Source organism: Centruroides sculpturatus, unplaced genomic scaffold, assembly GCF_000671375.1.
Source record: "Centruroides sculpturatus isolate CEXI.00-Female unplaced genomic scaffold, Cexi_2.0 scaffold246, whole genome shotgun sequence".
In the NCBI taxonomy this organism is placed as follows: domain Eukaryota; kingdom Metazoa; phylum Arthropoda; class Arachnida; order Scorpiones; family Buthidae; genus Centruroides; species Centruroides sculpturatus.
Genome location: NW_019384771.1, coordinates 485,158 through 496,197, shown reverse-complemented (window position 1 = coordinate 496,197; position 11,040 = coordinate 485,158). Strand labels below are relative to the sequence as shown.

The 11,040-nt window shown below is 26.0% G+C and overlaps 1 long non-coding RNA gene across 2 annotated transcripts in view; it reads left to right on the top strand.

Moving 5' to 3' along the window:
• The window catches only part of LOC111628985, a 33,487-nt gene that overhangs the window by 20,632 nt on the left and 1,815 nt on the right, over positions 1-11,040 (top strand). The window contains exons 2-3 of one of the 2 annotated variants that reach the window (XR_002757254.1): positions 402-493; positions 1,132-1,495. This is a non-coding gene — a long non-coding RNA (uncharacterized LOC111628985). Of the gene's footprint in view, positions 1-401; positions 494-1,131; positions 1,496-11,040 lie in introns of those variants that run through there. The other variant, XR_002757253.1, reaches the window with a different exon arrangement.

Sequence of the window (11,040 nt, the reverse complement as noted above, 5' to 3'; positions counted from 1 at the left end):
TTACCCTCAGAAGTTTTATAAATATTAAAATAATAATAATAATAATCCTGTGCAAATTTTTTGAATTTTGTAAGTCTTTAAAGATGAACCTAAAACAATGAATGAATGTTTTCTTTCTTTGAGTTTTTGACAAAAAAATCAAGATTCTTTTGAAATCAGTTGAAAAATTTAATAATGAATATCACTTAAATGAGAGAGAGATTCATCATTACTCTAAAAAAATTTATTGCATTTGGAATACAATTATACAGTAGCTATTGTTTTTGTAAAATTTTAACAATAATAAATGACAAGCATAAAACTTGTTTTTAAAAATTTGTTAGAATTTGTTTTTTTTATTAATAAAAATAAATTTTTATACTTTTTAAAAATATATTTAATATATTTATTGATTCAAACAGGTAAATAAAGGCTATCAAAATTTAGAAGTTCAATTGACAAAGACTTTGCGAATTTTGAAACAACAATCATGAATATAATTGAAATAATTTTCGTAAGTTTATTAGACTTTTAATATTTTTATTATTGTATTAAACCTTTATGAAGTGCTTTCTTTATTACATACAAATGCATTTTAAAATATTGATTTGTTAGATTTTATATTATTTTTCAGATTTATTATTTGTATTATTTATTATATATTTGATAAATACCATATATAAAGTTTTAGAAATTAAAATTAATAATATATAAAATCAAGTTTAGTTCAAATGAAAAATTTTATATGTATGTTTAGACATTAATGGTTTTGATTTACAATAATGATAGACTTTTATAACAAACTTACAAAGAAAATTTAATTTTAAATGTAAGTTGACTAATTCTTCAAAAGCCCTGATATTTGTAACACTGAATGTAAATTTTAAAAAAAGTCATAATTTATATAATGTATAGTGATTATTCAAAGTATATAAATGAAGAAATGGATAGTGGCAAAGGAGGAATTGTAAATTTACCAATTTATCACTTTTTTATCAATTTTTATCAATTTATTTAAAAAATTTACAATTGTAAAAACAATCTGTTAGTGTTAAGCTTTTTAATATATAAGTGTTACCATTAAATCAATATTTTAAACTTTAATTAGATATTTGGGATTTATATAAATGTGTGAATTTTCTCAATTTTCAGTTAAATATTTTCTATGGAAGAAATCTGTTTTCAGCTGCTTTAATGAATGTTTTGAAATAAAAATTATCAAATCTTTTCAATAATTAGAAATGGAAATATATTGACCTTTGGTATTTGAATACAAAGATTAAATGAAGCAATATTGGTCACCTCTAGTTTGTCTTGCTATTTGATATAAACAGTTATTGTTTTGTTGTTGCATTCTCATATTATGGACTTTACATATATAATAAAATAGCAAAAGATCTCAATTATACTTCTTAATCATAATATTAACAACTATTTAATTTCAGATGTTTTATTACTGCAGTAATTTTCTCACTTGTGTACTTTTTAAAAGTACTTTAGATCAATGCTAAACAGAATATATGATCAAAACTTGTTTATTACTAAAACAATTTAAAACTGTTTGTATTCTAAAATACTGTATAAATTTTCAGAATTTTGGAAATAAAAATATGNAGTATATATTTATAAAAATAAAAGTATATTTTCCTTGTTAACCTGTTTACCTTTTTTAAGTTTTTATACCAGTCTACGGACTCGGGACTTATTAAGCCTCCAAAAGTCAGAAACGAATGGAAAACTAGCAGTTTTCCGTGTACTAATGAATAGTACAATACGGTAAAAAAATAGATTATCTGACTCCATCGATTCTTTTTAGAATATTTTTATTGATATATTGTGAAATTTTGTATGGAGGATTTTCATAACCATGTTAGAGTGAAACTGGAAGTCATGTTGTATGGAGCAATAACCCCAATTTTCAAACCATGTTAGAGCAAAACTATGTTGTAAGAAGGGATACCTGTACTCTTTTTTAGGCAGCCAACTCTTATCTCAACTGCAATAGATTAACAAATAATTGTTCTTTCTTACCTACTACAGATTTTTATTTAAGAAAATGAGAATTCAAAAAACTTCAAAAAAGAAGTAAACTAGAATCTAGTTTACTTCTTTTCTTGTCACAAATTAAACCATAGGTACTAAAGATGTGCTGTCTGTGTGCAGTGATGGATACAAAATAGCATCAACACAAAAAAAATTAACATTTATTTGTTTGATCTTCAAAATGTTTTTAAAAACATTTTATATATGATTTATCAAACCAGTCATAATACAATTGTTTGTGTTAGTAAAAGGTACTTATTAATTTTTCAAATTTATTTAATTTTTGAGTTAGCTCTCCTTTGAATACTTCTGGATCTGCCACTGTGACTGTAGAGAAAATTGGCCAAAGTCTGGGATCCCATTTTGTTTCTAATCTGTATATTTTTTATTTAAAATTATTTATATTTGAATTTTAACAAAATGAGATATTTGATATGCTTTCTAATAGTCTGCATAGCTCAGTTTAACTCATAATGCAACAGACTTTTCAAATAAATTATTTATAGAAGAAAGTACAAAAACACCATATGAGGAAAAGGTTGTCTAAATCAGACCCATTTTAAAAGTAACAGAAAAACACAAAGTAAAAGAAAGCACTATAATTTTATTAAAAGTGACTGTAAGAAACTATAACTAGTTTTTTCTAATTATTTTAATAAACTTTTTAGAAACTGGTTTAATAAGTTTGCACTTCATGCCGATGTATACTATTATTCGAACACTTACGTGCAGTGGCATTACAGGAGTGGAGTTTCGGATATGGAAATTTATCCGACTTTTGTAGAAAGGTCTTATCTGCTAGCACTTTCAGTATTGTAAAACTACCATCATCAGGTGGTACATAGAATACGATAGTTTAAGCTTTCCGAATAATATTCTGATGGTTTTTCAAAATTTCAATATCGAATATTTCGAACAATATTTCTGATGGTTCAGCTGATTATGGTTTTCGAATATTATTTAAAGGTTCTTATGTCATAGCGCATTGAAAAATGATAATAAATATTATAGTGAGAAATGTCCATAAAAGAGCATAGTTCATGCATGTATGCGCACCAAGGTAAAATAAGCATATGAGCAATAAAGGAGTATTTTTATTTGTTTTTTGAAACCGTGTCCTGTTTTATATTTGTGCGTAGTAAACACTAGTATTGTGTTTTATTCCAAAGACACGTGGCAAATTTGCCATGTGTCTTTGGAATAAAACACAATACTAGTGTTTACTACGCCACTAGTATTTTTATCTTGGGTTGAGTTGTTTGAAAGCTGTTATCCAAATTTGTAGGAGCTCGAAAGTTGGGGAGTTGCACGGTATGGTACTAGAAATGCAGAGTGCTATGCACAGTTTCTACATACTATGACGTAAGAACCTTTAAATAATAATCGAAAACCATAATCAGCTGAACCGTCGGAAATATTGTTCGAAATATTCGATATTGAAATTTTGAAAAACCATCAGAATATTGTTTGGAAAGCTTAAACTATCGTATTCTATGTACCACCTGATGATGGTAGTTTTACAATACTGAAAGTGCTAGCGGATAAGACCTTTCTACAAAAGTCGGATAAATTTCTGTATCCGGAACTCCACTCGTGTAACGCCGCTGCATGTGTTCTAATAATAGAAACTGGTTTGTGTTCCATAAATGACAGTGGTCACAAATATAACTTCTATTTGTTGGACAACCCACTTTCTCCCATGTCAGTTGCCTTTTTGTCGCTCCATTTGAAATGGTAGATACATAAAACATTTCAGGGTTTGATGTAGGATGTAGAAAAAGCATGTGTCAAACTTAGGAAAGACCAAAGGCTCCTACTTATGTGATTTGTCGTTGGTATTTTCAGGACTATTTTTAAGTTATACAAGAAAATGTTACTGTTATAAGACAGTACTTATTACAGACAAATATGCCAAAAGTATCACAACTTACCCTCTTTAAAATAATGAAAAAGCACTACTATACAAACACACACAATGTTTCATTCTCACAAAAACAAAAAATGGCAGGTTGACCAGATATACCATGTGATACAGTGTTGCCATTTTGAACATACAAAATTTCCTTCTGTAACTTTGTTCCATATTGTGTACTCTGTATGGCAACACTTTCTAAAAAAATGTACAAGACCACTTTTGTTTATGTATGGCAAAATATTGTAGATATTCATAGTACATTCAAACCCCATTTATGTTTTTTAAGGGAATTGATAAAAATATTGTGTGAGAAAAACCTATAAGTAAAAGTACTTTATGAATTTCTTTCAAACTAAAAATAATTTCATAAAAGTGTGGCATGGAACAAATTAACACTATAACTGAATTTGTGTGTACAGTACAATTAGTAAAGAAGTAATCGTTCTAAAGGTTACCTCAAGCTGATAGTGAATAATGAGAAGGGATGTTTTGTACATTATTTTGATGCTTATTTAATGTAGATGAGCTCTATTGCTTCAATTTTACTGTTTAACTTCATTTAAAGTAATTAGAAGCAAAAATGTGCCCAATTTTGTTCTCTTGTCATGTTGGCTATTGAACTTATTTTCAACCACTATAAAAATAAACCTCCTGAAAATAAACTTCTTAAGTTGACATTCTTTTATTCATTCTCAATTAGTTTTTAATTTTTATTGATTTCAGATTATTTTTTAATTTTGTTATTAATAGAAAAATTACTGTAAATTAAATTTTGGTTAGGACTGACATAAGTGAAAAAAACTCTTTGTGTGAAAGAAATGAAAAACTATATTTGATTAAATATCAACTTGGATATTCATTTCTACATGCAAATTAACTAAAGGTATTTACATTGTATTTAAAGGTTTATTCAATTCTTTTCAAAGAAACAAAGTCACAGATGAGGAATATATGGACATACGTTTATTAATAATAGTCTTTGTTGAATTATCCAGAGACAGAATCAAATGTATGTATTTATTTATCTGTACAGACTATGCTAAGGTAAAATCTATTTTCAATTTGTTAAAGTACTAATGGGACAAGTTTAGTACACGTATCCCTTAATTAACACGATTAGTTAATTCCTTGATGCTACTATGTATGTCAAAATCGTGTTAATCAAATACAGTGGTACTGTACCTCGGTACCTGACTTGAACAATCACAACCCACCAGAACAAATTTTTGGTTAATAAATATTTTGATTTTGTCATTTGTAAAAAGATTTTTATGATAAAAATAAATAATTAAATTAAAAATAAAATGAAACCTTAGAGCTGCCTACCTTAGACAAAATTATATTCAATCCAGATTCCCTCTCCCCACTTCATGTGGAACATAATCATGTCTGTAACGTGCCGTGATTTGTTGAGTTCATGAGTTATTTGTAAAATTTTAACAATTTTTTTCTTGAAATTACTCTTCTTCAACAGCTTTTAGGTCCCCTGTACATTTAGTAACCTTTAGTTCAAAATTTTCTGAACAAAACTTTAAACCACATCTGACACATTCAACATTTTAGACGATCTTTCCCATATAAATTAATTAAGAGTATATTTTACTGTTTACATAGTGTTTTATCTTTTACAAAACTTAAAAAGTCTACATAATATGCCTGATATGCATTTTATCTATAGACATTTCAATTTAATTTTATGCACACTAAATGTGAAGTCAAGTTTTAAAATAAGTTTCTAAACAAGAATACGGTATCACATTAGCAGTAATATATTAAATTGAACAGCTCACTCGGTGCACTGTTGCCAAGTCCCAATCAGCAGATTCTCCTAGAATGAAAACAATTTCCCCAAGAAATTTAAAATTTCTTTCTTCCCTTAAATTTAAATGAAAACTTAAGAACAGTTAAATTCATTTTAAGCTTAATTTTACTATTCAATCATATTTTATATAGTGAATTTGTCATTTTAATATGTCACACATACTTATGTCATAACAAAAAAGTATTCATAGATGTAAATGTTCAACTATCATAATTTTAAACTGTAGATCTGTGTCAGAAATCGCCCTCAGCACAAAAATAGCATATTCACCATTACCTTATTTGCCCAGAAAAATATATCTACCTTAAGTAAAGACAGCTGGTAAAGCTGTGTTAATTAAAACTTCTGCCTTGTATATAAAGTGATTGCCTTAATTAATTTTGCATGTTAATCAAATCTTGCATTAAGCAAGGATACCTGTTAACTGTAAATTAGCTTCTGTGTATCATTACCTGTTCTTTCATTGCATAGTAAATGACATAAATGTAGCAAAGAATTATTGAACAATTAATTGTCTGTTTTCAACTTGTTGGAAATGCAACTCTTACAATGTTTCACCACTACTACAAAAAAAGAATATCATACAACATTATTTATATAACATTGGTATCATTTTCAATTGTCTAAGATAGTTCTTCATCCAAAAGCAAGTTTCTACTTTTTGTAATGAAATTTGTAATATGGGAGCAACCATATTGTTGCACTGATGGAAAACCAAGTCTGAACACAGTGTGTTTATTGCTGACACTGAAAGCAACTGGTTTTTCCTGAACACTGCACACCGAAACCAGTTCTTTTACTAAACAGTTTATATATGCACTGATGCTCTTAGTTCATTTATTGAACTTGTTTATGTTGCATACTGAATGTCTTATATTAATAAACTATGTAAAAACATTTATTTTCTCTCTTTATTTGCAACTTAATTTTTTTAAGCAAATGTTTTGATGGGTACTAGTTCATATATATTTGTCTATATCATTGTTGATAAGACGAGAATATATGAGATGTTAAATTAATATGCGTTTTTTAAAATAAAACGCCCTTGTAACAGGCGAAAGCCTTTTACGACAAATAAAGATTATTATTATTATTATAATTAATTTTAATTACATAACATGTTTGTATACTAACTTAATAACTGACTTTGTTATCAAATAAAATCCCAAGATTACACATTATTGGGCTGCAAATTGAAAAAATTATAGACCTAAAAATTTCCACTGTCATCAGTCTGTCTGTCTTTCTTTAATCTTGAGAACAGAGTTAGATAGATGAAAGGTGAGACCAGATACAGAAATCTTAGAAACAGAAACTATATACAAACTTCTGATTCAAACCAGAAAGCATGNTCAATTTCTCTCTTCTTGTAAAGTTGTAATTATTTTAATTATTTTTATTTCCAAACTGATTTTAACCAGTTCTATAGTAAGGTAACATTCCAATAGACAATATGCAAAGCTTTTTTTTCAGTTTACAGCTGTATTTATTACACAAAATTTAAGTAAAGCTTAACATGCCGATCTCCCCTAAATCCCAAATGAAAAAGGAAAGCTTAACATAAGGCAATATTTTAGTTTAAAAAAAATAATAAAAGAAGTTTAATTTACAATAGTATAGAATTAATAAACACGATCATATTGCCTGTGAATAAACAGTATTTTGCGAATAGACCAGTATTGGCTACATCAGTTTACATTAGAACATCAGTTAAAGAGTAAGGAGGACAGAGAACGTCCAAAGAGATGAAAATATCAAGAGCACCTTAAACTACAGTATATAAGAACAGGTCTTACGATCTTAACTGTTTCTTCAGGCTTAATTCGAGATGAATGATGACGAACATTATCTAATTTCAACTACTGTCAATAGGATAATCATAGTTTATTACTTATTTTTAAAGTTTTATTTTCATTTTCATCTTTTTCTGCCCTTTGGGCATTAAGAGTGCCCTTTCCTTGTGCTAATTGTGGGTTCGAACAGTCACGCAATAGGGCGGTAGGATATTATATCTGGGCAGATTGTCCATGAAAAATGGCTCTCCTGGATTCGATCTCCGGTTCCCCAGAGCGGGTTCCATAAAATAAAGTTAGTATTAAATAATCAGTTCGTTAAATTCATTTAAATCTTCGCAGCTTTCTGGAAACATAAAAAAAAACCTTTCGGCAATTAATTCACTACTTCCATTAAAATTAAAGATCGTATTATATTTATAATATTTATCATTAGCACACAAAACAGATTCAATTGGTGATGCCATGCAATTTTATCTGAAAAATGGATTTTTCAGTCGTTTTAATGGATTCTATCAATGCAAATGAGAGAGAAGAAATACTACGATAATGCTAACTTTTAAATCCGATTTAAATTCAGATTAAAATGGACTCGGTTTAGAATCAATACTTAATCTTTGACAATTGAAAGAGACTCTTTTACAATAACTCCATTCTGAAAATATGAGATTTATGAATTACTAAACAAACAAAAATCAGTTAAGATGATAATCATTAATTTTATCGAATTATCGAAATCAATTGATTATTAAGCTATATATTTGTATAAATTATCACCTAACTTTTATATTAAAGAAACTACATGATTTATAATTTCATTTTAAAGAATAAGAAATGGAGAAATATAAATTAAAAAATAACTTGTCTGTTGAAATGCTTTTAAAAGTGTTTCTGTGTTCGTTTGTGAATTGAACAATTTAATAAAGATCAATTTTACAGTAGCTTCAGTTTTACTTGTGTAATTTTTTTAAACACAGTTTCAACAATAAATAATAATAGTAATAATTTAAATATTGGCTTTGAAGTTGATAAAACATAGTTCAGATATGAATACATTATAAAAAAAAAACACTGTTTTAAAACATTTTGAAATTTAACTCTTACATTTCATTTCAATTATACTACTGATACTAAGATCATATTTGTATATCTATTTTAATTGAAACCATATTGTTATAAAAACATATCTTTTAAATTAAATTTGTATGATATACGTACAAGTTTTAACTTAAAAAAAACAACTTTCAATAACAACAACTGTAAATTTAAAACAACTTTTTTTTATGGAATCAAAAAAAAATTTTCATGTAAAATTCAATATTATTTGTCCAATATACAGAAGTCATATTTTCAAAATTTTGTATGTATTCGTGGAATATCATATCACATACAATCTACAATGCAAACACAATTGTTGTCATTCCGATAGACAATTTTTATCTTGCATTCAATAATTTTTCTATATATTCTACATTATATAGTAAAAATATATTTTAGTTTTTCCCTACTTTATATCAACAATTTTATTATTTATTTCTCTTTATTTATTATTAATTTTTTTTGTAATTTATTTGTAATAGTTTTTAATATGTTATATATAAAATTAAATTAACTTATGTATATTTTCTATAAATCAAATTGTAGTAGACTTTCAATATAGAAAACATTCAGAAAACTGAGTTAATTCATACATTAAAAGATACATTTATTATACACTGTATACAATTATTACATAAATTCTTATATGTATAATTTAGTAGTATACGTTCTGTAGTGCTTGTATTTTAAAATATGTATTAAATTGATAAAGAAATTCTTATTTTATTAGATCACATCAGATTTTTTTAACCACTGATTGGAAAATACAATCTCAAAGTAGTAGAGAATCGCATTCTTTAGTAATTCAATGGAGTTACAGTGTTCTAAAGTACTTTAAATAGTCGAGTAACTTTTTAGAGGATTAAACTGGTGTTACACTTATCTTAATTCTCATAAAATAGAAGTAAAAAATTTAATAAACATTTTTAATTACGATCATATAAAAGAAACTATTTAATCATTTAAAAAAACAACCTATATTTATTTTACTGATACGTTAAAGATGGAAAAATTCACATTGTAATTAAAAAATATGAATGCCTTTGTTATTGTTATTTATTTTCTGCTTCAAATCAATCAACGTAACAAATGTATGCTGTCTACGAAATATCCTATTTTAAAAATATCCTAACTAAAAAGTTTTTTTTTTACAAAGTTATTTGATTAAATTATATGTATTTATTCTTTCGAGATTTACATGTAATTTTGTTTTGTTTTGTGTTATAAAATTCTCTAGTGTATATTACTTCTTGTATAGAACTAAAATAACCAAAACAATCTACAATCTATCAAATACTAGAGTATCGATTGAACGTAGGTTTAATAAAGTAAAAATTCCAGCTTTATAATAGTTAACGGAGTTTCAATCCTCGTGTATATATATATATATAGGCCTATATGTATATATTCATTTTTAAATATTCCAGACGAAAAAACAATAATTCTCTGATCTATTTATTTTCGTAATATTTATCATAATATTGTAATTATTTATTTATTTTATTTTAAAATATGTTTTATAATGTTTACGAATTTACATTATATTAACAAGATAAGCGCCTGTAAAACAGTACAGAAGTTTAAATACAATTGAACTCCTTATAAGAAAAAAAATCAAGAATGCTATTGGAAAAAAAATCACATTTTTATCAATAGAACATGATAAAAATTAGAAAAATATAAAAAAAAAATTCTTTTCACTTAGATCATCTATGGAAAATGATTAGAAAACAATTTCACCTTCTATCAGTTCTTTTGAGGAAAAAAAAAATTATATATATATATTTTTTGTAACCTGTAAAATTTTAACATTTGTTATTTAATATCTGCCCTTTTTTTCAGTTTAAATATTTTTTTAAGTGCAGTTTTAATTTTAATCAGTTTTATATGGTGTATAGTCCAAAAGTCTAAAATATAATCTGAAAACCTGTTTTCTCATTGATGCCATCTTCTAAATGCCAAGATGAGTTAATTTATTGATTCTTAAAAGACACTTTAACAAATAATAGGAAATATATTATTAAATTTCTTTTAGTTTTTGTAATAAAATCATTAATTTTCTTTTTACGATTTTTTTTATTCTGTTTCAGAAAATTACTGTAATTACAGTAATATCCATTTAATTCATTGTATCTGAATTTTCTCCTACATTAATTAATAACTAGAATAGGCTTAAATAACTTTCGTTTTCAAATTAATGACAACGAAAACGAACTTATTGAACAGAATTATAGTTAATGATGATTATTTTTTATTGTGACTTAAAATGAGGGTTTTTTTCCTGTTTCCATCAGTGTAATCATAAAAGTTAAATTACTGAACTTAAAGTTACATTAGCATCGTTAGACAAATAAAAACGTCAGTTTAATTATTCTCAAACGATTTTAACC